General features: G+C 35.5%; 1 protein-coding gene across 8 annotated transcripts in view; it reads right to left on the bottom strand.

Annotated features, from left to right (window-relative positions):
* Positions 1–26198, bottom strand: part of LOC126373752 (uncharacterized) — a 294196-nt gene that overhangs the window by 138286 nt on the left and 129712 nt on the right. Inside the window, exon 1 of one of the 8 annotated variants that reach the window (XM_050020008.1) lies at positions 24113–24414. The exons of the other annotated variants lie outside the window; for them this stretch is intronic. The gene's annotated coding sequence lies outside the window, so the exon portion shown is untranslated. Of the gene's footprint in view, positions 1–24112; positions 24415–26198 lie in introns of those variants that run through there. 8 annotated transcript variants of the gene reach the window in all.

Below are 26198 nucleotides of genomic sequence, written 5' to 3' on the forward strand. Positions count from 1 at the left end.
CTTTCCAATGTAAACAGTCTGAGTGGGGTTTCGAAGCAAAGCCTGAATATTAGCTGGGTAATTGAAAGCAAACACAACTTGGAACACGACCGATCGCATAAACACGGCATAAGGTTTTTAATTCTTGGGCGACATAAATTGTACTAAGTATACATAGTGTTAGTGACATTGCAACGAAAACTTTGAAGGATAATTCAGACTATGATTCTGAGTTGATATTAAGTTGAATTTTCCGTCGCAAAAGTATAGAATTGAAAATAAGAATAAAGAAACCACTTGATATCAACTCGGAATCATGGTCTGAATCATCCGCCTCAGTATTCGTTACGGTATCACTAACACTCATACCTACTTGTATGTACTTGTACGGGGTGTAGGTGACATCGTAACTAATACTAAGACGGATGATTCAGCTCATTATTCTGAGATAATATCAAGTGGAATTTTCCATCGCAAAAGTATAGAATTGAAATTAATTAAAAAACATAAAAAAATCAATAATTTTGCAACGGAAAATTCCAATATATCTTTAGTCTAAATCATCCCCCTCAGTATTTGTTACGATGACACTAACACACTGTATATAAAAGTAGGTACCGAAATTATCTGTGCTTATCGAAAAGGGAGCCATGAGTTTAATTATTTTCCTTTTAACCACTTAAGTTAGATTAATTATTATAATTAAAACACAATATACCGGGTTTTTACCGCTTTAAATTAGGAATATCATACTCCCCATATTCCGACAAGTGAAGTGCCATGTCATCCCGTGATCGTGGCACTTGCAAAAGTGTCGAAATATAAAATAAAAACCCGGTAAGAACCCGGTAATTTGTGTTTTAATTATGAGAATAACTGCGTAAATCTCAAACTCATTATTGTACTTAATATTTTTTTGAACCCCAACCTGCAGATTGTGACCCCCAGCGCTCTAACCACTAGACCACAGAGGCCTGTGCCTAGCAGACGTAGCTGATGTATATAGGCTATTTATGTTTTATGTTATGTTATGTCCATTTTGTTTTTTTTTTCGAGAGCGCTTTGACCTATCTCTTTATTCAATATACCTAACATGAGGATATCTAGTTACTACGAACCGCCCCGCATGTATGAAAGAATTGATGAATGTTGAGGAAGCAAGAAAAGTATGTGAGGATCGCAGCAAATGGAATATTATAGTCTCTGCTTATACCAGTGTGAAAAAGACGTGGGTTTATGTATGTATGTACTTAATTAAATAAGTAATAAATATATATTTACTTTTAATTTTCTAAAATAAAGTAATTATCGTTAATCTTATTCAATTAAAGCACATAATTAATATCAATTTACTTATTTAAGCAAGAATAATCTGTAACAGATTTCTTAGATACATTAATTAGCGTAGCATTCAATTAGCGACGTTAAAATAAAATGAAGGAAAGTAATGGAAAAGTATTGGATTGAAGGAGAGATTTTAAAAAAGCTTACGGAAATTGTCTAGGTAATAATTGTATTATGAAATAAACTGACAATTGAGATAAGGTTAAATATAGTATCAGGAAATAAAACAAACACGGTGTGAGTGACATCGTACCGAATACTGAGGGGAATGATTCAGACCATGTTCCAGAGGTAATATCAAGTGGAAATTTTCGTCGCCTACTACCTATTAGATATACATATATAGTTTTATTATTTATTTATTTATTTATTTATTTATTTATTTCACTCACAACAACTATCTTTACAGGATAACCTAATGCGACAGAGTTGGGGACTTATTGATACATATTTAAAATTAATCATTAATTATTTTTAACTAGCACAATATACGATTTCCTTAATTAAGTATAACAGATCACACTCATTGCTATTTTTGCGAATTCATTCTTGGAACACGAAAACAGATCCACTCTCCCGGCTATCTCGTTTACTGTGCGCAAGGTTCGAACAAATGGGTCTTTTGACAGAAGGTTGGTGCGGGCCGTCGGTACTGCCAATAGGCGCGGGCGCCGTCGCCTCCATATATACCTGTCTGGTACGCATAGCTGTAAGCGTAGTAATATTTCCGCATTATGTTGTAACCCTCTTAGCACTTTCACTATGTACTCCGTCAATGCATAATTTCTTCTTGCTTCCAGCTTATTGTATCCCACCATACCCAGAACGAATAGAGTTGGATACATGAGCGGATAAAAGGGATAAATGCCATAGAGTCTCAAGTACAGATATCGGGTGAACTTATTCTGAATACGCTCTAACATTGACTTGTATTTGTCCTCGTGAGGGGACCATATCATCGAATTATACTCCAAATGACTTCGCACTAAAGAGTCATATAACGCTTTAATTGCTTGAATGTTTGTAAATTCTCGCGTCTGTCTCAATACAAACCCTAAATTGCGGAAAGCTTTCCTACATACTTCCATGATATGCTCCTTAAAGTTCATTTCGGCGTTGAGTTTAACCCCTAAGTCTCGTACTTTGTCTACTCGCTTCATCTGCACCGCATTTATGACATATTCGTACTGCAAGGGAGAATGAGAGCGACTGAAAGTGATCACTGAACACTTAGACAAGTTAAAGTGAAGATTATTTGTGTTACTCCACTCCACTACCTTACATATATCATCCTGAAGTTTTTGGCAGTCTAAGTAATTCTTTACTGGGAGAAGAAGTTTTAAGTCGTCAGCGAACAATAAACACGTTGCATGTTTGACGACCTCTGGTAGATCATTTATCATTATAATAAATTCCAGAGGCCCCAAATTGCTGCCTTGACTTACCCCAGAAAGGGTGCAATAGGGTTCAGATTCATATCCTCTGTAGTCCACGTACTGCCTTCTATCCTTCATGTAGCTTGCGAGAAATTTTAGCAGATGTGGAGTGCAACCGATATCTGCCAGCTTTTTAAGTAGAATGTCATTGTCTACCGAATCGAAAGCCTTTTTAAAATCAAAATAGGCAGCGTCTACTTGCTCCCCTGCATCCACCGCTGGTACTACGCAGCCCATGAAGTTCAGAAGATTGGTGGCTGTACTACGAGACGGTCGGAAGCCATGCTGAGCTTCTGACAATGAGCTACACATCTGTTGGTATATGCTACGATGTATAGCGGATTCAAACACCTTTGCCGGAGTCGACAAAATGGCAACCGGTCTGTACCCAGTCACATCTTTACTAGCTTTTCCTTTAGGAACTGGAATAACCCTGGTAATCTTCCAGCGAGCCGGAAAAGTTTCCTCCGCAATCAATTTATTAAAGATGTATTGCAATGGCCTAACCAATACTCTACGACAATCTTTGAATAGAAACGCTGGTATTCCATCCGGCCCAGTTGATTGTTTTGGTTTTAAACGTGATAGGGCTTCTGCCACTTCTTGCTGCGTCAATGACTGCAACTGGACCCTCGCGCTGTTCGCCCTCCCACTTTTTATAATAGACTCCACATCTAACTGCGCTGGTTTTTCGCTGTAAACAGAATGAAAGAAACTTGCAAACTCCTTCGTACATTCTTGATTTTCTATAATTCGCCCATCCCTACCTATTATTTGTTTACTTTTTGAGCTTCGCTTCGACCTGATATAAGCCCAAAAAGATTTGGGATCTTTCTTGAATCTAGATTGCAACATATACTGGTTCTGCTTAAACAGATATTTTATTGATTCCTTAATACGTGCCCTACACTCGGAATAGGCCCTATAGTCAGCATCAGATTTAGTCATTTTGTATTTTTTATGCAATGAAGCTTTCCTTTTAATGTCTAATATTAAATCACGTGTATACCATTCCGGATACTGATACTTCGTCTCCGTGGACTTATTAAGTTTACGGGGAACACAAGCGTCTAAAATATCGTAAATAGTCTTATAAAAATAATCTAATATTTTCTCACTCTCGTCCAATTCATACATCAGTTGCCAATCCACAAAAGCTAGTCTTGAGTATAATTCGAAATAATCTGCCTTATAAAAATTCCAACGAGGTCGCGAGTTTCGTGGTACGTCTTGCCTAGCGGAAGGTGACGCAGGGGGCGCGGGGCACGCGCGCGCAACCATCGGCACCGCCACCACGAGCGGCGGGTGCAGCGGGTCCACGCGCACGATAGCCGAGCCCGCCGCTGTCACCGTCACTCGCCCCTCCCATCCCGCACTTAGCACCTGGTCTAAATAACGGCCCATACTGTTGGGAATGTTGTTGCTCTGAGTGAATTCGCAAAACGACATAATGTATTCGTAATAATTAACTATATTTATAGAACACGAATACAAATTAAAATCCCCTAAAACTATAATATCTTTATACACACTACATAATTGTTCTATGATTCTAAACAATATCAAGTATTCGTTTTCCCTGGTACCCGGTGGAATATAAACACAACAACATACAAATAAAAACCTATTATTTAAATGCACTGACACGCACACTAGTTCAAATGCGCAAACATCTATTATAACATTACCCGGTATAGGTAATCGTCGTAACTCGAACCGTTGTGTGGCCACGAGAAACGCTCCTCCCTGCTTGCGACCATCCGCTCGATCGCAGCGTACTATTTTGTAATCCGACGGTACAATTTCGGAGTCGTGTATATGTATGTATGTATGTGTATATAGTGATACTTACACAATTTTCCGTAATTTTCTGTAGCATCAACTGTCAACTCCACTGTATAATTGAAATTTCCAACTACATTTTTTTAAATTGCCGTCGTTTATTTTAGACAACTTCCCCAACCTACCTTCAAAACTTGTTATATGCAACACCGATCGGCGTGGGTTGAAAATCAGTGTTGCCCTCTGAGTAAATTTTCACTGAACCCTAGCCTTTTCTGGTGAGCTGCAACACCCATATACCTTTATGTTTTCCAACTAAATATTAATGTGTGTATATTTTAATGTTATAAATGTATCATTGAGGGTTATTAATAATAATAATAATAAATGTATCATGTGTGTCGTAGGTTTTACCTGATTAAACTTTTTTATTATTACTATTAACACCTAAACCACATTATTGAAACAAAGCTAAAATGAAAAGCTATATGAAATTAACGAAAAGCGTTTTCCGTTAACTCTCTCTTCTTTGAGATTGCTTCAAAAGATTTTATCAAATTGGTTCTAGATTTATCTATCTGGATCTCATCGTGAACTGAATCAGGGTATTTTTCTGTCGCTATGACGGACAGAGATAATAGGTATAATAGAGCTTAGGCGTTTCTGATCCGGAACTCTTAATCGAGTTTTCGAACGCTCTTTGAAAATTGACGATAAAAACTTGAAGCTCAAATGTTGACAGTTCTCCGTACTGTCCAGCTAAAATTCGTGATAAATTGCTATAAAATGTGGAGCAACGTATATTCCGTTTGAAGGATGAGTTAAAAAAGCAGCTATCAGTTGGTAAACGGCAGTTTTTGATTGAAAATTAGTTTTTTATAAGTTTTTTTTTCTTTCCGATCATTAGGGAATAAATATAACACTATCATTTTGCAGTTAAATGCCGCGCAAACAATATGTTTGTTTACTCAAATAGTATGACAACTGACAATATTTAAGAATAATCGACAGTAGCGACACCTGATGGGAGAAATAGGCAATTTTTATCCTGTTTAAGAATAGGCGACAAGTAGTGGAGCCGATTTCAACAGATAACAACATTTAAGTAAGTAGGTACCTATTGCAATACCTATTGCTTGCCATTGTATAATCCATGGTCGTATTATTTATTCTTTTCCGGGCCAATCGAGGACAGCTAACATCTTGCAGAAGAATAAATTTTGATTCGACTATAGATCATTGTCAGCTATTCAAATCACAGTACCTAGGTACACACATACATTTAAGTACGCATTTAATACTAATAGAGCGAACAGTATCACAAGTAAATCAGAAAACATTTTTTCCTTTTAATTCTCTCCGTCGAAACCGAAAAAAGGAGCTACTTATATATTAAAAAAAAACTGAAATGTCATTTACAGACGGCTATCAAAACGTTCATTTCACGAAACGTTGTCCCGTAAATTACCATAACAGAATTCATTTTGTAGGAAAATCTGACTTTTTGCTGTTTACGATTTCGTAAATGAGTACCAAATGAGATGGAATTCCGCTCAAACTTGGAATATAAATCATTTTAAGTTACTTAAAATTATACTTGGCTTTGAGACGTCAAAAATACTAATTTGGTGTCCATTTTAGATGGTTGTATTTTAATTTTGTTGCATTATAATGAACTGTTTATCATATTTGTGGATTCCGAATTAAAAGTGCTTGTAGCTTGTCTTCTCATTACTTGTAACTCGACTTTGAATTGCGATAATCTTGAATTCAAAACGCTACTCGTATTAATGATAAGAATGATAACCAGTGATCGACCTTCGCACTTATTTACCTAAACTTCATAAAATCCCTCAAAATCATCCCCCTAACGTTATCCCATTTTTCACAAGGTCCGCATACCTAACCTGATGGTTTAACAGGTCTGTTTTTTTACAGAAGTGACTGCCTGTCGTGAACCAACCCGTCAAGGGAAAACCAGCCCAGTATAGGTTAGGTCACAGACCTCCGAATGCATTTGCATCTTGTATTAAAATCCTTTTAAAATAAATTATTTTCATTATCAAGATCCGGGTACGAATAAAAAATAAATATTTAATTTTATAGTCTTTTTAAAACAAATTATTAACTTAGTTATTCGTTCTTGTCCATCTCGGTTTTGGAATTTTTCAATACAAACGTGCTATCCATTATTAATTAAGCAGCGAACTTTAGGTGAAATAAACGCGCCAATATCCGACCAATAATGATAAACCTGACATAAGAATGTTAAGTAAAAACTTAGTCTTATAACACAATGGTGCTAATTTCAGTACACACCATCTAAATTTATTTTAAGTTATACTTGTCATTTTCTTATCCTCCGAAAAGAAAAGGGACGGACAATTGACAGGCATACATTTTATGGAACACACGTCGTTTATATGCACAAATTTAAAACAACTTTCTAAAAATTTAACATTTGTCAATAACCCGACTTAAGTTGACAGCACACGTCAAACGTGTTGCATATGAGCGAGATGCCTATTTGATTTGCCTATGTTATTCATTCATTTTAAAATATACAGTTGTCAAATGTCTATCCTTTTAGGCGGATAAGAAAATGACAGGTATAACTTGAAATAAAATTAGGAGGCGTCTGCAGGAATCGGGGCCAATATACACACAAAATATATGTTTGTGATGTCCAAACTAGGTAAGTGAAGTTTAAATAAGAACCTAAACGAGGGAAAACTTTATTAGGATAATTTTCTAGGAATTTGTAAGTATTTAATTTATAATAAAGTACATATACGTATAACACTTACAAACAGACGTAACACTTAAATTAAGTTAAGGGTAGGAGTAATCAGTCTAACTCCATACAAGTGAAAAAAAAAATAGATTGCTACTGAAAATCCTTGATCGCTCATTTCGCCGTTTCATATTTTATAACAAAAATTAAAAAGTCTTTTTGACACCATTTACATAACCCTTCGAGAAACTTTTGTCATTTCCAATTTTTCCCTCCGACAATCACGATACAAACTTTGTTGCATAATTAAAAAAAGAAACTCAATTTTCGTAACTTTTATTTTAAAAGTCATTTAACTTAAGCGACACGTAATTACCTATATTACATTATTCTCTTCATGATATTACGGTCGCTATGGTACACTCGTTAAGTAACTCAATTAGTAACTCTTGAAGTTTCGGGTTCAATTTCCGCTCATGGTAAGTTATAAAATGAATGTTAGGATTTTTCATTTTACTCTTCTGATTATATCGTATCAAAAGTAAATTACAAGTTATATTCTGATTTTGGTTCTGCTCGACCCTTTAAGGAATTTATTTGGATATCATGTTATTATATTATGTTATAGTGGCATTACGCGCAGATTTATTTTGATTACGTCATCATAATTATTTTAAGTTAACAATCCGCCACGCTTGTGCACTGTAGATTAGATGAGATACTGTGAGTAGAATAAGTGTTTGTTTGCTTGTAAGTGTTATGTTATGTTACGTGAGTATGTTTGTTTATTTTTATTACTGTAGATTTGCCACAGATGTTGTTCACATTGCGATGGAAAATTTTTCTTTATAAAATAATTTACGCAATATTTTTTTACAAAATTATGGTGAGACAGAATTTGGTTTGTATTTACTTTTAACTTAGTTATTCTTTTTCTTCAGATGCCATTAATTCAATATTAAACAAATAAAAAAGTCTGACGACGGAAAAGGGATTAAAGAAAAATATGATTTGCATTCTTCGCTTAAGTGTTTTAAATTTAAATGTCGAATAAAAAAAAATGCCTGCTGAGGTAACATCGAGTATAGATTCAGAGACGTATGAAGCATATTCCGCCACGCTTGTGCACTGTAGATTAGATGAGATACTGCGAGTAAAATAAGTGTTTGTTCGCTTGTAAGTCTTATGTTATGGTACGTGAGTATGTTTGTTTATTTTTATTACTGTAGATTTGCCACAGATGTCTTTAACTACTTGACGAAGAGTTTTTAGAAAACGCCTGTTCCTGTACCTATTTAACCGTCTTGTACCCGCATGGTGGCCAAGAGCTGTTAAAACACAGTACTTAGCAACGAAACATGTAAATAGGTTTAAAAGAATAAATGATCAAAGCATAAAATACCTATAACGCATTTAAAAAAGAAATAAAATAAAAATCTCACACGTATAAAAATATTTTATGTACGTAGCACCCTCCACTTATATTAAATTCCAGCAAGAGCTATTTCGTTTTTAATAAAAACAGTTAGCACTGGACGTTCAGCGTAATTATAAAACGTATCTGTGTAACTTTTACTGTCGTTTGTTTCATAAACTTTTTATTTTCTGTGGATTTTATTTCATTGCAATTTTTTCTTCGTACCATTTTTTTACTTTATATTATCAGGACTTAAAAATAACGACTTAAGGTACTTGTTATATCCATTTTAAGAAAGTGACATACTATATATTCCGTTTTAGCTTGTCTATAATGCACCTTCAATCTATAAAATATTCAATAAATACAAAGAAGTGGATCATTTCGCTAAGAAAGAAAAATATTGCACAAACATAAAACGACTATTTAGATTACAATTAATGTTCAGTTTTCACCCCGTCTTTAAGAAAAACAAGTCTTTGTGCTTACTCCAATATTTCCCTTACAGTAAATAAGCTTCATAATCAGCTTACTTGTTCACAGTTTCTAATGGTTGTTGTCTCTAAGTCCACCAAACTACCAAAGAAATACATTGACAGAGCAAGGTTTAGTTTGGGAATTTTCCTCGTGACAATTTGTTCCAAGTTTTATGTCAATTTGTACTTTCAATCTCGAAATAAAGCCTTTGACAAAGTAAAGTTAAAAGGAAGGAAGTAGAATATTTGTATCTTTATGTATCGAGGGTTAGAAGGCAAGTGGGTTTAAGCGACATTTTGGGCGAAAAATACTTATACTTATGGCATTTACTATTTGGCAGAATGAATAAAGAGCGCTTAAAACATTCGTTATTATGAGACGTTTATTTTAAGAACTACGATCTACTCTGAACCGGCGTGCGTGTATGAAACGCTTGATGAATGTGAAGGCAGCAAGAGAAGTGTGTCAGGATCGAAGCAAATGGAATTCCATAGTCTCTGCTTACCCCGGTGAAAAATAAGCGTGATTTTATGTATGTGTATGTTATTTTGAAGGAGCGATAAGGAACTCTGACCTGAACAGATTCCTATCAAAAATTAGAATCTACAGCAAAAGATCACTGTAACTCTTCTGTAGTAAAGTAATTGACGTTTTCACTTGCAACCTTATTTATTATTAAAAAAGAGTCAATAAAAAGTGAATTACATCAAAAGAACAATGGCCACGGTTTGTTTGCCAAATAATCAAAACCTTTAATTTTCAGACATGTAAAATAACTCAGTTGGTAAACAAAATTTCATATCATCAAAAAGCAACCCCATTCATATTTTATTTTCACAAATTAAAACCGGGGGTGGCACGCGAAACTTTGACCATTGTTGGTTTCATTTAAACACTGCTCAGTCACAGTTTACTCACTGAGCTAAAAACCATAGACAATGACCAAGATTTTTTATCCGCTGGATTTCATCTACGCATACAGAAGCCTTAGAAACTTCATTGCCGGAAATTGTTTCTTCAAATTCCGAATTGAGCCTATACTTACCATAATTTAATTGTTTCCTAATTTTAAGTTAAATATTTAAATTAAAAGGAAATCTGTCCGAATTTATATTCGAAATATATTCGAGAACCATTGAGTTTTAAAACTCTTGAAATTCTTCTTTAAACATATAAAAGTATGAGTGGTTAGTTGGTATTCCACCTCACAACCCACACGATAAGAAGAAGAAGTGGTTAGTTAAAAACCAAGTTAAGTCTAGTAAGCTCACTGTCTCTATATAATATGCTCAGTGGCTCCGTGTTTCCACTTGTCATTTATCTTTATCACGCTGATACGTGGGGTTTTAATGTAATTTTATACAGAATTCTCCCGCCATAGCAACTTTGTAAATTTCGTCGAGTAATTCTGAAATTCAATTCGCCAGATTTTGCTACACTAAAATCTAGTGCTTGGCGCCGAAACCGCTTTTAATAAATGCCACTTTATATCAAATCCGCGTAAAGGCTATAAAAATGAAAATATTTGTCATGAAATAAATGTACAAATAATTTCCTATTATGATGTTTCATTTATATTAGTTTCAGTATATCTTTCTTAGTTGATTCGCATTTGTTACGGTTTAAAAAAGAACTTGAAGTCAGTTCTCAGTGTACTTTTGAAAAACTATTTATCTGTGGTAATAATGTGTTCAATGGTGCTGATTCTTGTACTCACCATCTAATTTTATTTTGTTATACCTATCATTTCCTTATCCGAAAACGAAACGGGTAATTGACAGGCATATTTTTGGAACATACGTCAATTTTAGGCGCAAATTTGAAACAACCTTCTAAAAAAATACATTGGCCAATAACCCGACAGAATGAAATTGACAGCACACGTCAGACGGTTTCAATTCTATAACATACCGACTACGCAAGTACAAAAAACGTTACAACGATAGTATATTTATCTCTTTTTAACTTATGACGGCTCATATGAGTGCGAAAGACAGAACCTATGTTTTTCTTTCGTCTTAAATACGCTCCGTCTATTCTAATACTTGGTCTTTTGACGGTTTCCATAAGAACGAGATACCTATTTGATTCGGTCGGGCTATTCATTCGTTTTAAAATTAACAGTTGTCAATCATCTGTCCCTTTCGTTTTCGGCGGATAGGAAAATGACAGGCAAAACTTAAAATAAAATTAGGAAGTGTCTGTAAGGATCGGAGCCAGTGTATTGATAACCGAATCAACCCACAGTCACAATACAGGGCACTGAGTGCACTGTCAGTTATTTCAAACCCTTTCAAAACTTTGTCCAAGGAATTCTTAGTATTGCTGACTAAAGTGATTCTATCTAATACGAGTACAATCACAATTACATTGCAAGAAACAAGGAACGGCAACCATTTCTCAATTTCAACCCGAATGAAACGCAACGTAAGCATTCCACTACAGAATTTGAAAAGAATGAATGGAAGTAAAGGAATGAAACTTGTGGGAAATTTTAAAAAGCAAGATGGTTGAAAGAAAAACCTAGTTTTAAATGAGTTGGAACACGACTGGCTCTTCAATGGAACCGTGCATGGAATATCCGCAGCCTATTTAGGCTGTGTAGCTTGTTAATAAATGAAAAAACTTGAATTAAAACAAAAAAACATGTTTTGGAAAAATGTATCTCTCATATACCTAGTATCCTTTGTAGAAAAAATCCTATTCAGGTTTTACAGGAACCATGTCGAAACAATCTTTTAAAACATACCATTCCGACGACTATATTCCAAACGGAGCAGTCGATTTTGTATTCGAACCTCGAATAAAATGAATAAAAAAATGTGATTTAAGAAATCTCAAACGTAAATTATAGGCGACGGTGACGGACAAATCTAGTTAGAAGATTTTCCCGTGCACCGGTAATTCGCCGATTGAAGCGCTGGGTACAATACGCTGTATTATATCTATAGTTATATTATTCTGGTCGAAGCCTGTAGCTAAGGTATAATATACCTAAGGTATAACACACGTTCAAGCGCTGCAGTAGCTAAGTTTGCAACTTAATAAATAAAATTAATCTCTACGTGTCACGAAAGGTGTGTCAAGCTCCAGCACGGGCCTAAACCAATGATTTTCGATTTTTTTTGGAATTCATATTGGATGATATATGATTATCACAACTTAATGTTGAAATTAAACATCATTCCACACACATTCCCGAGAATGTTTTCGGAGGTGTGTGACATAACCTGTATTGGGCTGGTTTTCCCTTCGCGGGTCGGAAGGTTAGACAGGCAATCGCTTCTGTAAAAAACCGGACCTGGCAAATCTACAGGTTAGATAAGCGGACCCTGTGGGAAACGGGATTACGCTAAGGAGATGATGAAGGTAGGTATGTCAAAACAAGACATTTTTTTTAATTTGATTTTATAAAAATATCTAAGTACTAAGTAACATGTTAGACACATATATAATAAGAAAAATATAAGCATACCTTTTATTTCATATCTAAATAACTAGCATCAGAAAAGGTCCCTGAATCAATAATTAAAAACATAACATAATCTTTTAATTGATCCGATAATTCTTTAAATAAGATTGCGGAAGCTACCAAAATGAAAATAAAAAGGCGATTCAACGCTTTGAAGTAGCAAATAATTGAGCATTTATTTGCTGAACAGGGAATTAAGTTAGCGCATTTGAATAAACATTCTGATGCTCGTAATAGATTGATGAAATTCAATGGAATGCCTTTGTTTCCATTTGGAGATCCAATTGTGTTTCGTAATCGATCCGATTTACGTGTTTTGTTATAAATATATTTACTATTGCCTACATTCCTGAGCAAGGAAAGTACCTCATCGATTGACACACTAATAAATTGCGTTAAGTCTGGCGTAACATTTGCAATCAAAAAAAACATGATAACATACTGATACATACATAAACTCACGCCTAATTCACATCGGAGTAAACAAAGACTATGGAATTCCAGTTGATTCAAACCTAACACACTTCTCTTGCTTCTTCCACATTCATCAATCGTTTCATACACGCTCACCAGTTCAGAGAAAATCGTACTGAACGTCCTTCTAGGTCTTCCTCTGCCAGCCCTACCACCAACCTGCGCTTTATATACTACTTTCGTAATCCTATTATCCTTCATCCGCTCTACGTGTCCAAACCAATTTAACATTCCCTTCTCAATCTTAGTCTATATTGTCTTTAACACCACATCTCTCTCTTATCACGCTGTTTCTCACTCTATCACTCAATTTAACACCGCAGATGCTACGCAACGACATCATATCTACGGCATTAATCCTTTTTAATGCTTCTTGTCCCTGATAGGAAAAATAATAATATATTTTTGTACAAAAACTTAGTCTATTTACAGATAGGTACAAAATATATTTAGGAAAATTAATAAAGTGTTTTGTGATGCCTAAACTAGTGAAACTTATCTGTATCTTAGGCATTGGATGGGGGGGTTTAAGATAGTCATAAACATAGCTGATTAGGATACCTCTGCCTACGGGCGTAATGCTATAATATTTGTTGTTATAATTTTTATTATAATTGTCCGTCAACGACCTCCGTGGTCCAGTGGTTGAGCGTCGGGCTCACGATCCAGAGGTCCCGGGTTCGAATCCCGGTGGGGACATATCAGAAAAATCACTTTGTGATCCCTACTCTGGTTAGGACATTACAGGCTGATCACCTGATTGTCCAAAAATAAGACGATCCGTGCTTCGGAAGGCACGTTAAACCGTTGGTACCGGTTACTACTTAGTGATGTAAGTACGTAGTCGTTACATGAGTCATGTTAGGGGCCTTTGGCGGCTTAATAGTAACCCTGACACCAGGGTTGATGAGGTTGGTAATCCACCTCATAACCCACACGATAGAAGAAGTCGGTGTTTACGACACGTCCCGTTCCAAATTAGGTAGTTTCTTAAGTAAAAGATAAATTATGAAATTCTGGTTACTAAATAAAGACAGATCTAAAGATGATAAAAACCGTTTAAAGTGAAGTGACGGTGACGGAGTTATGCGGGAACGGATGAAGCCCTGTGCGGAAACGGAACCGTGTGTTAAGTGAAAGAAAACGTTTCTCCTTGGAGTCATTAAGTTTCTTTCCAATCCCGAAACCCACTTCCGTAAAATTTCTTATTCTTCTTCTTCTTCTATCGTGTGGGTTGTGAGGTGGATTACCAATCGCATCAACCCTGGTGTCAGGGTTATTATTGAGCTGCCATAGGCCCCTGACATGACTCATGAATTATTAATGAATTTTAATTCAAATCCAAATTCAAAAATATCTTAGTCAGTAGGTAACATAGTTACATAAATTTGTTTAATAATAACAATAAAAAAATGTAATAATAAGTGTGACATTTTGTCACATTTTTCTATGACGTCACAGGTTGCTATTTAATTTCTTGTTTGTAATTTCTTGTTTTGACATTTAGTAAAAAGTAAATAACTGTCTAAGCAACTGTCGAGCAAGTAACTGTCGAGGCAGACCACCAGCCCGGAGGTCGGATGACATTGTGAGGTATGCTGGAAAGCAATGGATGAGACTTGCACAGGACCGGAAAGGATGGCGTGAAAGAGGGTAGGCCTATACCCAGCATTGGGTGGATACAGGCTAAGTAGATATAGAGAAGTAACTGATTTTCGAATCGTTAACCGCTAAAGTAAAAACTCTAAAACAGCTTCCAGTTTCCAATATCTTGGAACTCTGGTTTTAATCAATTTAGGTTACGTGATTCGCCTTAATTACATTCTTGATTCAATCGCTTCTGTCGAATTTGTGGTTTTATTGGCTGTAACATTTGTGATTGAATCAATTAGAGAAACTGGAAATCGGAAGCAATTATTCGACTTCTAATGTTCAATTAAATGGTCTTACACGGACATTTTAAAGATATACTTTCTTTAACGTAAAATCTAATTAATTGAATTGAAGAAAGATCCTTTATGTAAAAGAAAGAACATTCAATAATATATTATTTTAACATTGTTATTCAGGAATGATCCTTATCTAGTAATCTGTCCTTTGTTTGGTAAGGACGTTACTGTCTTGTTCAGTGATTTGGCGTTCCTGACAATGTTCCCACTTTGGGAACATTCCCGGCAGTAAAAAGGCGCAAAACTTGTGTAAAAAGTGCTTTATTACCTTACCTAACCTTTAGGCAGATAAGACCAGAGTATAAGAAAGAACAACTTTAAAAAGAAAAGCAGCCTTAGGGCTCATTACACCTACCTGTCCGACAGGCTACATGCGTCAATGTCACGATGGTTGCCATGGTTACTACCCTCTAACTCCCATCAGATCATGTAGTCTAATAGCAAATCGGCGAGTCGTAACCATGGTAACCACGATCTCGAGCGCGTTGGTTGGGAGTAACCATGGCAACCACCTGTGACCTTGACGTATCTAGCCTGCCGGGCAGGTAGGTGTTAGTTAGTTGGTCTGTTTTCCGCATTTAGACTCTAAGAATGGCCCATTATGCGTGTAATTGTTGACTACGTAAGCCAACCTAACTCCTTCGAGAAGCTCAGAAGCCTCCTGGGATTTTCACAAGCTTCGCGACCCCATTCCTTTGAGGATTTTTTTTACCCGTTGTGCTGACACTCCCGTGCATTCCAGGATTACATGGGGGGCAGTTTCTTCTGCATCTAGACAGCCTCTACAAAGTGGGCTGTCCGTTATCCCTAAATTACATGACAGGTAGGTGTAATAAGCCCTTTAAGCAAATAATACCAGAGACCAAAAGAAAAGCAGCCTTACTATTAAAGGGTTTTTACCACTTTAGGAACATTCTTGGAAACGGAATTCTGAATTCTATGCTAAAACTATGCTTCATTGTTTTATGTGGGCAAAAATATATAAATGTATTATATAAATGTAAATCAATAAGTAAAAAAGAAAAAAATAACGCACCTGTTGAGAGCAACAATTGCAAAAGTGATAGCATTTCACATAACAAGTGCCTTTTTATTAGTTAGTTCTTATTTAGTTAGTTAGTTAGTTCTCTGATGTAAATAAATAATAAATAATCTGGCATTCAGTTTGCGTCACATTAACAATGTAAATTCCTGTTTGCAGTGTAATTTGCTTCATATTTATTTATGAACAATATTTTGATTATCACATTTTACATAAAATATTGTTACATAAAACTGTAATCATTAGAATGTACATTCTTCCATTAAAATAACCCATTATTTGACGCTTACATACATACATAAACTCACGCCCGTAATCCCTAATGGGGCGGGCATAGCCACAAGTAATCAAAGACAACTTGCAGCCACTGTTGATGCGATGAACCTTATGGTGATAAGGGATCAGCCTAGCGCCCATAACATTAGTCCATCATGTTAGAGGACGCAATCCCTCTGTCGGTTTTTACGACATGCCCGGGAAGACAAGCAGCTGAACGTGTTCTATGTTTTTTATTTGCTCCCAGAACAGCATAGAAGCACACACCACAACCCATCCCACGCATTATTTGAATTAATGATAAAGTGAATTTTGATAATTTAATTAATGAAGGACTTTCTAGGCGATGTTCCTCAAAAACAAAATAGATGGCGCTGCACAGATTTTCCTTCGTTTAACCTTCTAATTTTATGAATAACAATCTTTTATCTTTGTTTCTGGCTATAAATGATGAAATTTTCGGGATCTGGTCTAGTTCGTAAAAAAAATGTAAAGTTAGGATGGCTGAAAACGACGAAAACTGCTCGTTTTTGATCGTGAGGTTAAAAAAAATATTTTTTGAAAGAAAACAAAAACCTTTCTTCTTCTATATTACTAACTAAATAATTAAGTTTTGTTTGGAAATCATCAAGGAGACTCGCCCGATCCCGTAAATCTCGAATGGGAATTCGTCACAATATTATGCTTCGGGATTCGGGATTGATCGCGAAAAATAGACGAGATCTCGCAAGATCCGGTTTATATTCCCTAGACAGTTGTGAGGTGTAGTTTACACACCCACTGCTCGCCAGCATAATACAGTCAAATTCAAATAAGGGGTCGGATTAAAATTACCAACAAATTTAGTATTGGAATACAAAAAATAGTCTTACTTGGCTCTTTGACTTCAGTCGGAATCGTTCGAACAATGTGAGCATTTAATTCCCTAATCCTTTGCTCATAATTGAAAAACTTTGCCCAACGTTAAACTCGCCGATTTAAGGATCCTGAACTTCATACAAATTAACTGACTTTTAAAGGAAAACGGATTTTCGAAATTTATATTGAGTGGATTTTTTAGTAGTTAAGGTAATACTTTAACTTTCTAAGTCAGAGATTTCCAGAAACAATAGTTAACCAATGGGGTTTGAATTTTAAAAGAACATTTGGTCTTACGATAATAAAGCTATTAAAATTTAGGCTTATAATTTTAGTACATTCTTTTTGGGTCATACAAAACATTACCCAACCACAGGAATGACAGAGTTATCTGCTCTGCCCTCCACTGGAGCAATTCCTGTTCGACGCGTTCAGTAGGCTGGAGTGAGATGGTGGCAGAGTTCGGATAGGGACCTAGACCTACGGGGTATAACGTAGAACCCTTATCCAGGGGTACGGGTGAAGACCTCGGCGGAGATGAGAGCCATCGGTATGGCAATGCAAGGTCATACTACAAGTAACTGTCAGTGTTATTTAGAGGCAGAGGACAGGGAGTCCTAGTACGGTTTTGAAATAGACTACTCTGGGCGCCATCCCACTCGCGTCAGACAGAGTACTGCGGGGCAGGAGGCACGAAGAAAACCACTGCCACAATACCATACTGATGTCACAATACTAGACCTAGGACTCTCTTCAATCAATTTCCGTTGAAATGAAATAAAAATTGGAAATGGAAGTGATGCTTATAGTGCTCAGCACATTTAGTCATGTTGTGATATGCAATAATAATTACATAAGGTACTTATAAATAATTACAAAAATACTTATCTATATAAAAAAAAAACCTATTTATAAACTTAAAAACTCACTTAAGCTATAAAACTGCTTTCCCTTTAACCAGTTTTTGATTTGGCATCGAAACTTTAGATGGGGTACCTCTTTAATATCGGATAGAATGGCGTTATATGTTCTCACACACATAGAATGTAAATTTTTCGTATTATGGATTAGGTATACAATAGATTGAACGGCATACGTCACGAGCGTAGCATCGATATTTCTTTCTTGGTAAAAATTCACGAGTAGAATGAACATAGGTATATAGATTACCTAAACCATTCGCATTATCTTTTGCTAATGTTTTTAAGTAAATATGCAAGCAAAGTTTGTATCGTAGAAAAGTAAATGAAATTCTGTTACAGTTTCAGATGCTACTAAAGAAAACTAGAAACACTTTGGTGTTAACTTTAGATACCGCAGCGAACTTTGTTACAAGAAAGTTTTCTAAGAAATATTTTGCACGTATTAAGAATTTTCTTCAAAACATTTTTTTAGTAAAGGAGATAAAAACGTAATTTATTTTATCGTAAACTAAAGAATTTTATTTTGACAACAATCTCACTTTATATTTATAAAAGTTAGACCACACGATGCTTTACGACATCAAGTCTCGTCTGAGGTGACTATTTTTCGTTCTATATATAAACTATAATATAGTATAATAGCACTCATTAGGTCTATTTTCGGCCAAATAATTCAAATTCAAAAATATCTTTATTCAGTAGGTAACATAGTTACATTTTGAATCGTCAATTTTTACTCTCATCCGCGTAAAACTACTAAAACTACTAATTAATGTAGTAATTATGAAAAGTACGTTTAGTACGGTTATTAGTAAATGACACAACTGACCGACACTGCCCGTGTAGCTTCCCTCTAAGATAGAACACGGTTACCCGGTAAATTCCTAAATCACTCCAGAGAGTGAATAAGCAAGACGGCAGACGGGCAGGTACTACACAATACATTTTAATAGCACTAGCACTCGGACCCCTTTCCCAGAATGGCTCCTCCAGACATGCAATCGAATCATGACTCACGTAGCTAGCTTGATGGAAAGCTTTGTCTTGCGGAAACCTAGACCTGCAGGTCCAGACATGCTCAAATACCTGAGCTGCTTTTACAATCATCTGATTGTAGTTCAGGATCATACAAGTTTGTGTATGCATAGGTTTTGCTGTAGGTTACCGGAGTGGAAAATTAAAGATAATTTAACACTTTTCAGGCACAGAAGGGAAGTACAATTTCATCCCAAAACAAAAAAGGTCGAATCCTTTTTGAATATAAAGGAAAATAAGTTAAAAACGAAAATAACAATTAATAAAAATTACCGAAAGTCCGTCATGCGAGCAAAAAATTCTCAGCAAGAGATAAAAAACAAAAGACAACCGTGCCATAAGGAAAAATAAAACATTGTAATTCTTACAAATTAATGAGATTGTATATAAAATTTAAAAAAATATAAAAGCCTTATAAAATGTTTGTGAGTCGTTTACATTATGGTTTTCCTTAACCGTTAGCTTGCAGCACTAATAGCAGCCAGCGCGTAATATTACACGATGCACCGTTTGCACTTCACGATACAATTACCTATAATAACATAAGCGCGCCTTGCTTGGCGCCTTGCGGTATTTTACATATTGCATTTTGGAGAGAGTGTGCGGAATATAATTATATATATACACTGCTTTGCTGTTGTACCTTCCGAAAACTACATGAGAGTTTTCACGGGTTTATTATTAACGTCCATCTGAGCTGCTATCTTTTTTATTCAGCTTTCCGCGTCCATCCAATTATTTAAAACCATCCGTAGCAAATCTACAATATATATTACGTCAAAAACTCTCCTAGAATAAGACGTCCTCTTATATTTGGGGGGGGGGGGGGGGGGGTTGTACAAATCCTTCACCATGCTTCTTCGTTGTGATAATACTTCTTCTCTCTTCTCTAGAATGACTGTGAAACCAATGATCGACCTCATCAGCTCTGGTGTCAGGGTTACTATTTAGCCATCAAAGGCCCCTGTCATGGGTCATGTAACGACTACATACTAATGAAGCAAATAGTAGCCGGGATTCAACTTCTTTGACTTACGGATGATCATACTTTCGGACAATCGGGTGATCAGCCTGCAAGAGCCTAATCACTAGGGATCACAAAGTAATATATCCTAACCGGGATTCAAACCCGGGGGAACGAATCGTGAGCCCAATGCTCAACCTCTGCACCAAGGAGGCCTTTCCGAGGGGAAGTATTCCCCCAAAAACGCAAGACAATTTAAAACAGATTTCTGTATTGCAAACATGTTACGATAATAAATATTATCATAATGGTGTACTTAATTACAGACGTATCGACCACTAGACCAAAAGTCTCAAGTTACAAAACATATGTGGTCGTAAATACTATTTGGTAGTAAACATATATGTTTTGTAACTTGTAACATATGTGATGTATGTATTTGTATGTATGTTTCTATATGCTTACTTTGATGATATCCTTTACAGTATTATTCTGAAATATACTAAGGTTAGAGTGCATAAGATTATATCAAGAAAAACGCGATCCTTTCAGAACTTTATCATCGCTATCCATCAGAGTAGATAGCGGTCAACACGAATCCATTTGGAAAATAGTCCGAATCCGGACCAAGTTCGCTATACGATCGTGTATTGTTCTTTTATTTCCTCCATTTGTTATACTCGTGGAAATATATGAACTATTTTATATACCTTACTTGACTACGCATATCTCCAACTAAAACATAGTCAGAACAAAGGATAGAAGGAAAAAGAGGAAAGAGATGACCAAGAAGAATTAACATGAAAAACATTAAAGAGAACGCGAACGTCGAATCTTAAAAAGAAGCATATATTTTATAACTTTATATACGTTCGTAATTTCCGATGCCATATCAAATTCATGATTTTTGGCTGGAGAATAATGATTTCCGTCCTACAGCCACGCATTTCGCGGCAAAGTTATAGTCACAACAAAGCACCCGTTCGGTACAGCCAAATTCAATTTCCCCACTGTCAATCTCTTCTGGCGTTTCGTACATTAACTTGCAAAATAGTCAGTGGTAATCGCTTCAGGGATAGCTTATGTAACTAGTTAAGTACCAAATCATAATAATATTATTGCTGGATCAAATAAACCGATAACATTAGCATATATTATAACTTCTTTAACCTCGTAAATCCAACGACCTTCGTGGTCCAGTGGTTGAGCGTTGGGCTCACAATCCGGAGGTTCTGGGTTCGATTCCCGGTGGGGACATATCTCAAAAATTACTTTGTGGTCCCTAGTTTGGTGAGAACATTACAGGCTGATCGCATGATTGTCCGGAAGTAAGATAATCCGTGCTTCTGAAGGCACGTTAAGCCGTTGGTCCCGTTACTACTTTGATGTAAGTAAGTAGTCGTTACATAAACCATGGCAGGGGCCTTTGGCGGCTCAATAGTAACCCTGATACCAGAATTGATGAGATTGGTATTCCACCTCACAACCTACACTATAGAAGAAGAAGACATTGTAAAGCCGAGACTTCCAGAGACAATAATTATACAATGGGGTTCGAATTTTAAAAGAATATTTGGTATTAAAATCTCTTAAGTGGTAGGGTTGGAAGAAGAAAGCCTAGGCGTACATACAGCGATCAGCTCCAGATTGTTTTAAAGTAAGACCAGGAAATCAGAAATCAGAATCATTTAGTCAACGTAATTATCATGGATAAACTTTTTGAAGGTCAATGTAACATTTTTGAATTTACGTCATTTCGCAAGGTGTTAGGAGAAGAAATTACAAGAAACTGCAACAGCAACACATCTTTCAAAAACCAATGAGGGTATACATTACAAGTTATTAAACAACTAGAGGAACACATTCAATACCAGACATTTTCATAATTTAGGTAAGTAGTCATTAATCTTGTAAAGTCAGGTCAGTAGTACTTTAAACCAGCGAGCATCCATGAAGTCTTTGATGAGAGTGGAAAAACGAAAGGAACGCTCCTGACTCTACAGATTAAGTGAAATTCCTTGGTCTCTGCCTACCAGAACGGGAAATAGGCGTGATCTTATGTACGTGTATTCGATTATTATGTAATGAATATTACATTACATTGTTTTAAGTTTACGCGGTTATTATCATAATTAAAGCACATAATAACGGGTTCTTACCGCGTTTAAATGGGGATATGAGACTCCCGATATTTCGACACTGTTGCATGACAGTCATCCCGTGATCATGGCACTTGCAACAGTGTCGAAATATCGGGAGTCTCATATCCCCATTTAAACGCGGTAAGAACCCGTTATTATGTGCTTTAATTAGAACATTACATTGTATATTCAGCTACTTATTGACAAAGAGAAGGGGTAGGTACGATGTTTCAATGCGTGTGGAGAAAGTAATACGCCACTATGAATAAATAAAAACAAAATACGGATGGATTTTTGTTAGAAAAAAGTAAATAATTAAATTAAGTTGAACAATGTTTTTATTAGGTAATGATAATCCTCTAGCGAGCAAAGGCATACTCGCTTATTTTTTTTCATGTCTCTTGAGAAAAAAAGTTTAATTCCTCCAAACAACACTAAACGAGTCTCATAAAAACAAACGATTTTTCTGAGCATTTCGCTTCTTTGGCTGTTTATTTAAATTACGATGAAAAATTCACGCCATTTTGGTTACATTTTCCTCATTTTTTTTAAGGCGTTCCAAGTACCTATTATTATGCGATTAGCGAATATTTTAAATAAGAAGGTAAGTATTTGTGTTCACGACGTTGATGTGTACTTTAAAAAAAAAGGTTATTTACTAATATATATGATATATAGGTTATTTAATAATATATATAATATATATATAATACTATATTTTAATTAATTGCCTTCCATATAAAAAGACATTCAATCCTTAATTTTATTGTGTTTATTTATTCACCATTAATTTAAGAGCCACGCTCTTATCGGTATAGCATTCTCCACTCTAGTCTATAAAAGGCCAATTCTTTGACATCCTTATAAAACACGACGTTCGCTTCTCTTTAATTTATTCTATGTCAGCTCTTCTTGGTTTTGGTCTTATATTTGTTGCACACCCAGAAATAATGACTTTAGAATTAATATTCTAAGTACGTTATCCTGTAGGTCCCGGTTATTACATACTGATCTAAGTACGTATTCGTTACATGAGTCATGTCAGGGGCCTTTTGCGGCTCAGTAATAACCCTGACACCAGGTTAGATGGGGTTGGTAATATACCTCACAACCCACATGATAGAAGAAGACAAATATTCTAATAATTTCTATACAGGGTGTTAGTGACATTGTAACGAATACTGATGGGAAAATTCCACTTGATATCAACTCAGAATCATGGCCTGAATTATCCCTCAATGTTTTCGTTACGATGTCACTAACACCCTGTAGTTATAAATATTTAAAATTTATAAAGTGTAAATTAAGTAAATTAAAAATAATAATCTCACGCCAAGAAAATCAAGTGAGAGAGAAGTCAGACAGCTCTAAAGTATCAAAGTAATCAGACAGGGAAAGTTTCAGTTGAACTGAGAAAAGTTCTGTTTTGAGAGGGACTCTGTAATAGAAAACTGGTAAGAAAATCTTTATTTTAAAACCAAGTAAAATTAAACCTGTAAAATTTTAATGAGATTTAAAATTCGTGAAATTTTAATGGAAATTAAAATTCGTGAAATTTTAATGGAAATTAAAATTTCAAACACCGAGAAACTCCGTTCAATACCTATCCGTTCGAATAGATAATTTTGAAACAGGATTTTTGGAGTCAGTTCAAAAAGTAAGAACAACCAAATTATATGTAAAATATGAAACATTAACCGAAATTCACAGTCCCATATCTCGTAATCACTGACACCGGATTTCATACCTACACAAACAACATTAAAAGAATGTTTTTATATTCTACAAAAAATATTAAATAGCACCTACCTTTTATAGTTAAAAGTTTTATGACACCTCACATTACATAGTTCTTTTTTTAATAATTAGGACATTTTACACAAAATCCAAGTCACTAAACCACACTCATTAAACTATTTACAAAAACTATTCGTTTAAAACTATTTCCAAATTTAAAAATTGATTCATTAAGATCTATAACTAATTATAAATACTTCGGAATTTAAAAATCAATTTCTAAAAGTTCCAAAGCGTTCTAAATTCGAATTAACCGTTATAGAGATTCCAAAGTACTGGATTCAACAGAGCGCAGCGTTTTCCCGCTATTCCGCGCCGCGGTCGCCGTGCGACTGAGCTCGTCAAGTTGACATCCTGTACGAATACAATGGCCTCCTGAATACAAGTATACAGAATACAGATACATACGATCCGATACAGTCAGTTACATAAGAGCTGACCATGTACTTTTTCACTTTAGATAAAGTGATTCATTACTCATGGAACAAAGGAAATTTGTTATAGCAGAAAGATTAGGTAACATTAGTGGTGGCAAGGAGGGGCGATTTGATAGCCAACACTAACTTAGAAAACCTAAAATTAAGCCAATTGTACCTACAATATTCATGTGTTGTGTAAGTTTGAATGTTTCTTTACAATTTTTACTGTATAATCGATTGACTATGTTGTCTCTGATGAGTTCGAATTCCGTAATGAGATATTTACAGGCTATATTTATAATTGAGTAAGGTTTGAAGGTAATGACGGTACCTTGCCGACTTCTAAGTTTAAATTGTAACATTTTATTTAACAAAACATTATTTCTTACTTTTTATTTGGTAGATTTTTTAAATTACTTTATATCATGTATTAAGCTGTCGAAGTATTTTAAAACCTCAATAATCATAACAGTTTGTCATATAAATATTCCGATCCTAATGTCAGTACTCCACCAACCGATAGAGGAGTAGCGTGGTGAAGTATTATCCCTACCCTCTCCGATTGATTGAGGGCTTGAGCCCAGCAGTGGGACGTATATAGGCTGTTATGTAGACTAATTGTGAATTTGTTTTAAGGTACAAGTAAATATATAATATAGGTGAGGCTGGTCGTAAGGATCATATATCATGTTTTTTTCCAACTCGCAGTAAAGCAACGTGGCGAAATATAAATTCTCCACACTTCTCCGAATTACTAAAGAAAGTATCGAGTATACATAATTGGAACGAATTGAATTGAATACATATATACATGTATGATCACGCCTATATCCCACTGGGGTAGACAGAGACCACAGAATTTCACAAACTACGATCCGGACACACCATTTTCACTTCTTCCATTCTCATCAAAGACTTTATACATGCTCGCCAGTTGAGAATGATCTTGACAAGGCGTTCCTTTAAAAAAAAACTTTAAAATTATTATTTTGTCGCTTTTTTGTTTGTTTTTTTTACCTTTCATGAGTTTGCTCTTGGCCCCTGACTTTGAGGCATTGACGTGGAGCTCGAGCTCGCCCAGAAGGTGCCTGTTCACTCTGGCCTTGAAAGCACCCGGGTTATATGTATTCGGAAGTAAGTACAGAAGATGGCAAAGAATTCCACACCCTAGCAGTGCGCATAATGAAGGTCGATGCGGAGCGCTTCAAGAGAAATCTGATGCTGACTGTAGTACTCATTAGAATAAACAACTGAATCGTTAGTAAGTATACTTATGTTCTGCGTCACAATACATATTTTCAAGTGTGCAACTCGAAACTAGGTTACGCGGCGGAGCTTAGAAATGACGTCTGATTTGTGCTTTATGTACTCACTTTTCTCTCTTATAAATTGCAATAAGTACTTATTTAACTTGCAATACGATAAATACACAAATACAACAACACGTCTGTATTCACTCCTATCTATTTATATTTGTAGTTATGTAGATTTTGGCTTCAGCAACTTTTTTACCTTTTAAATATATAACATAACATAAGCTCACGACTTTATCCCAATTGGGGAAGTCAGAAGTATATCCATCACAAGATGAACTAAGTTAATTAAGTACCCATCGAGCTTTCTGTTAGACCAACGTGATAGGTAGAATAGAAAAGAATAGAATAGAATAGAAATAGTTT

The sequence above is a fragment of the Pectinophora gossypiella genome, chromosome 16 (genome assembly GCF_024362695.1).
Source record: "Pectinophora gossypiella chromosome 16, ilPecGoss1.1, whole genome shotgun sequence".
Taxonomy (NCBI): Eukaryota; Metazoa; Arthropoda; class Insecta; order Lepidoptera; family Gelechiidae; genus Pectinophora; species Pectinophora gossypiella.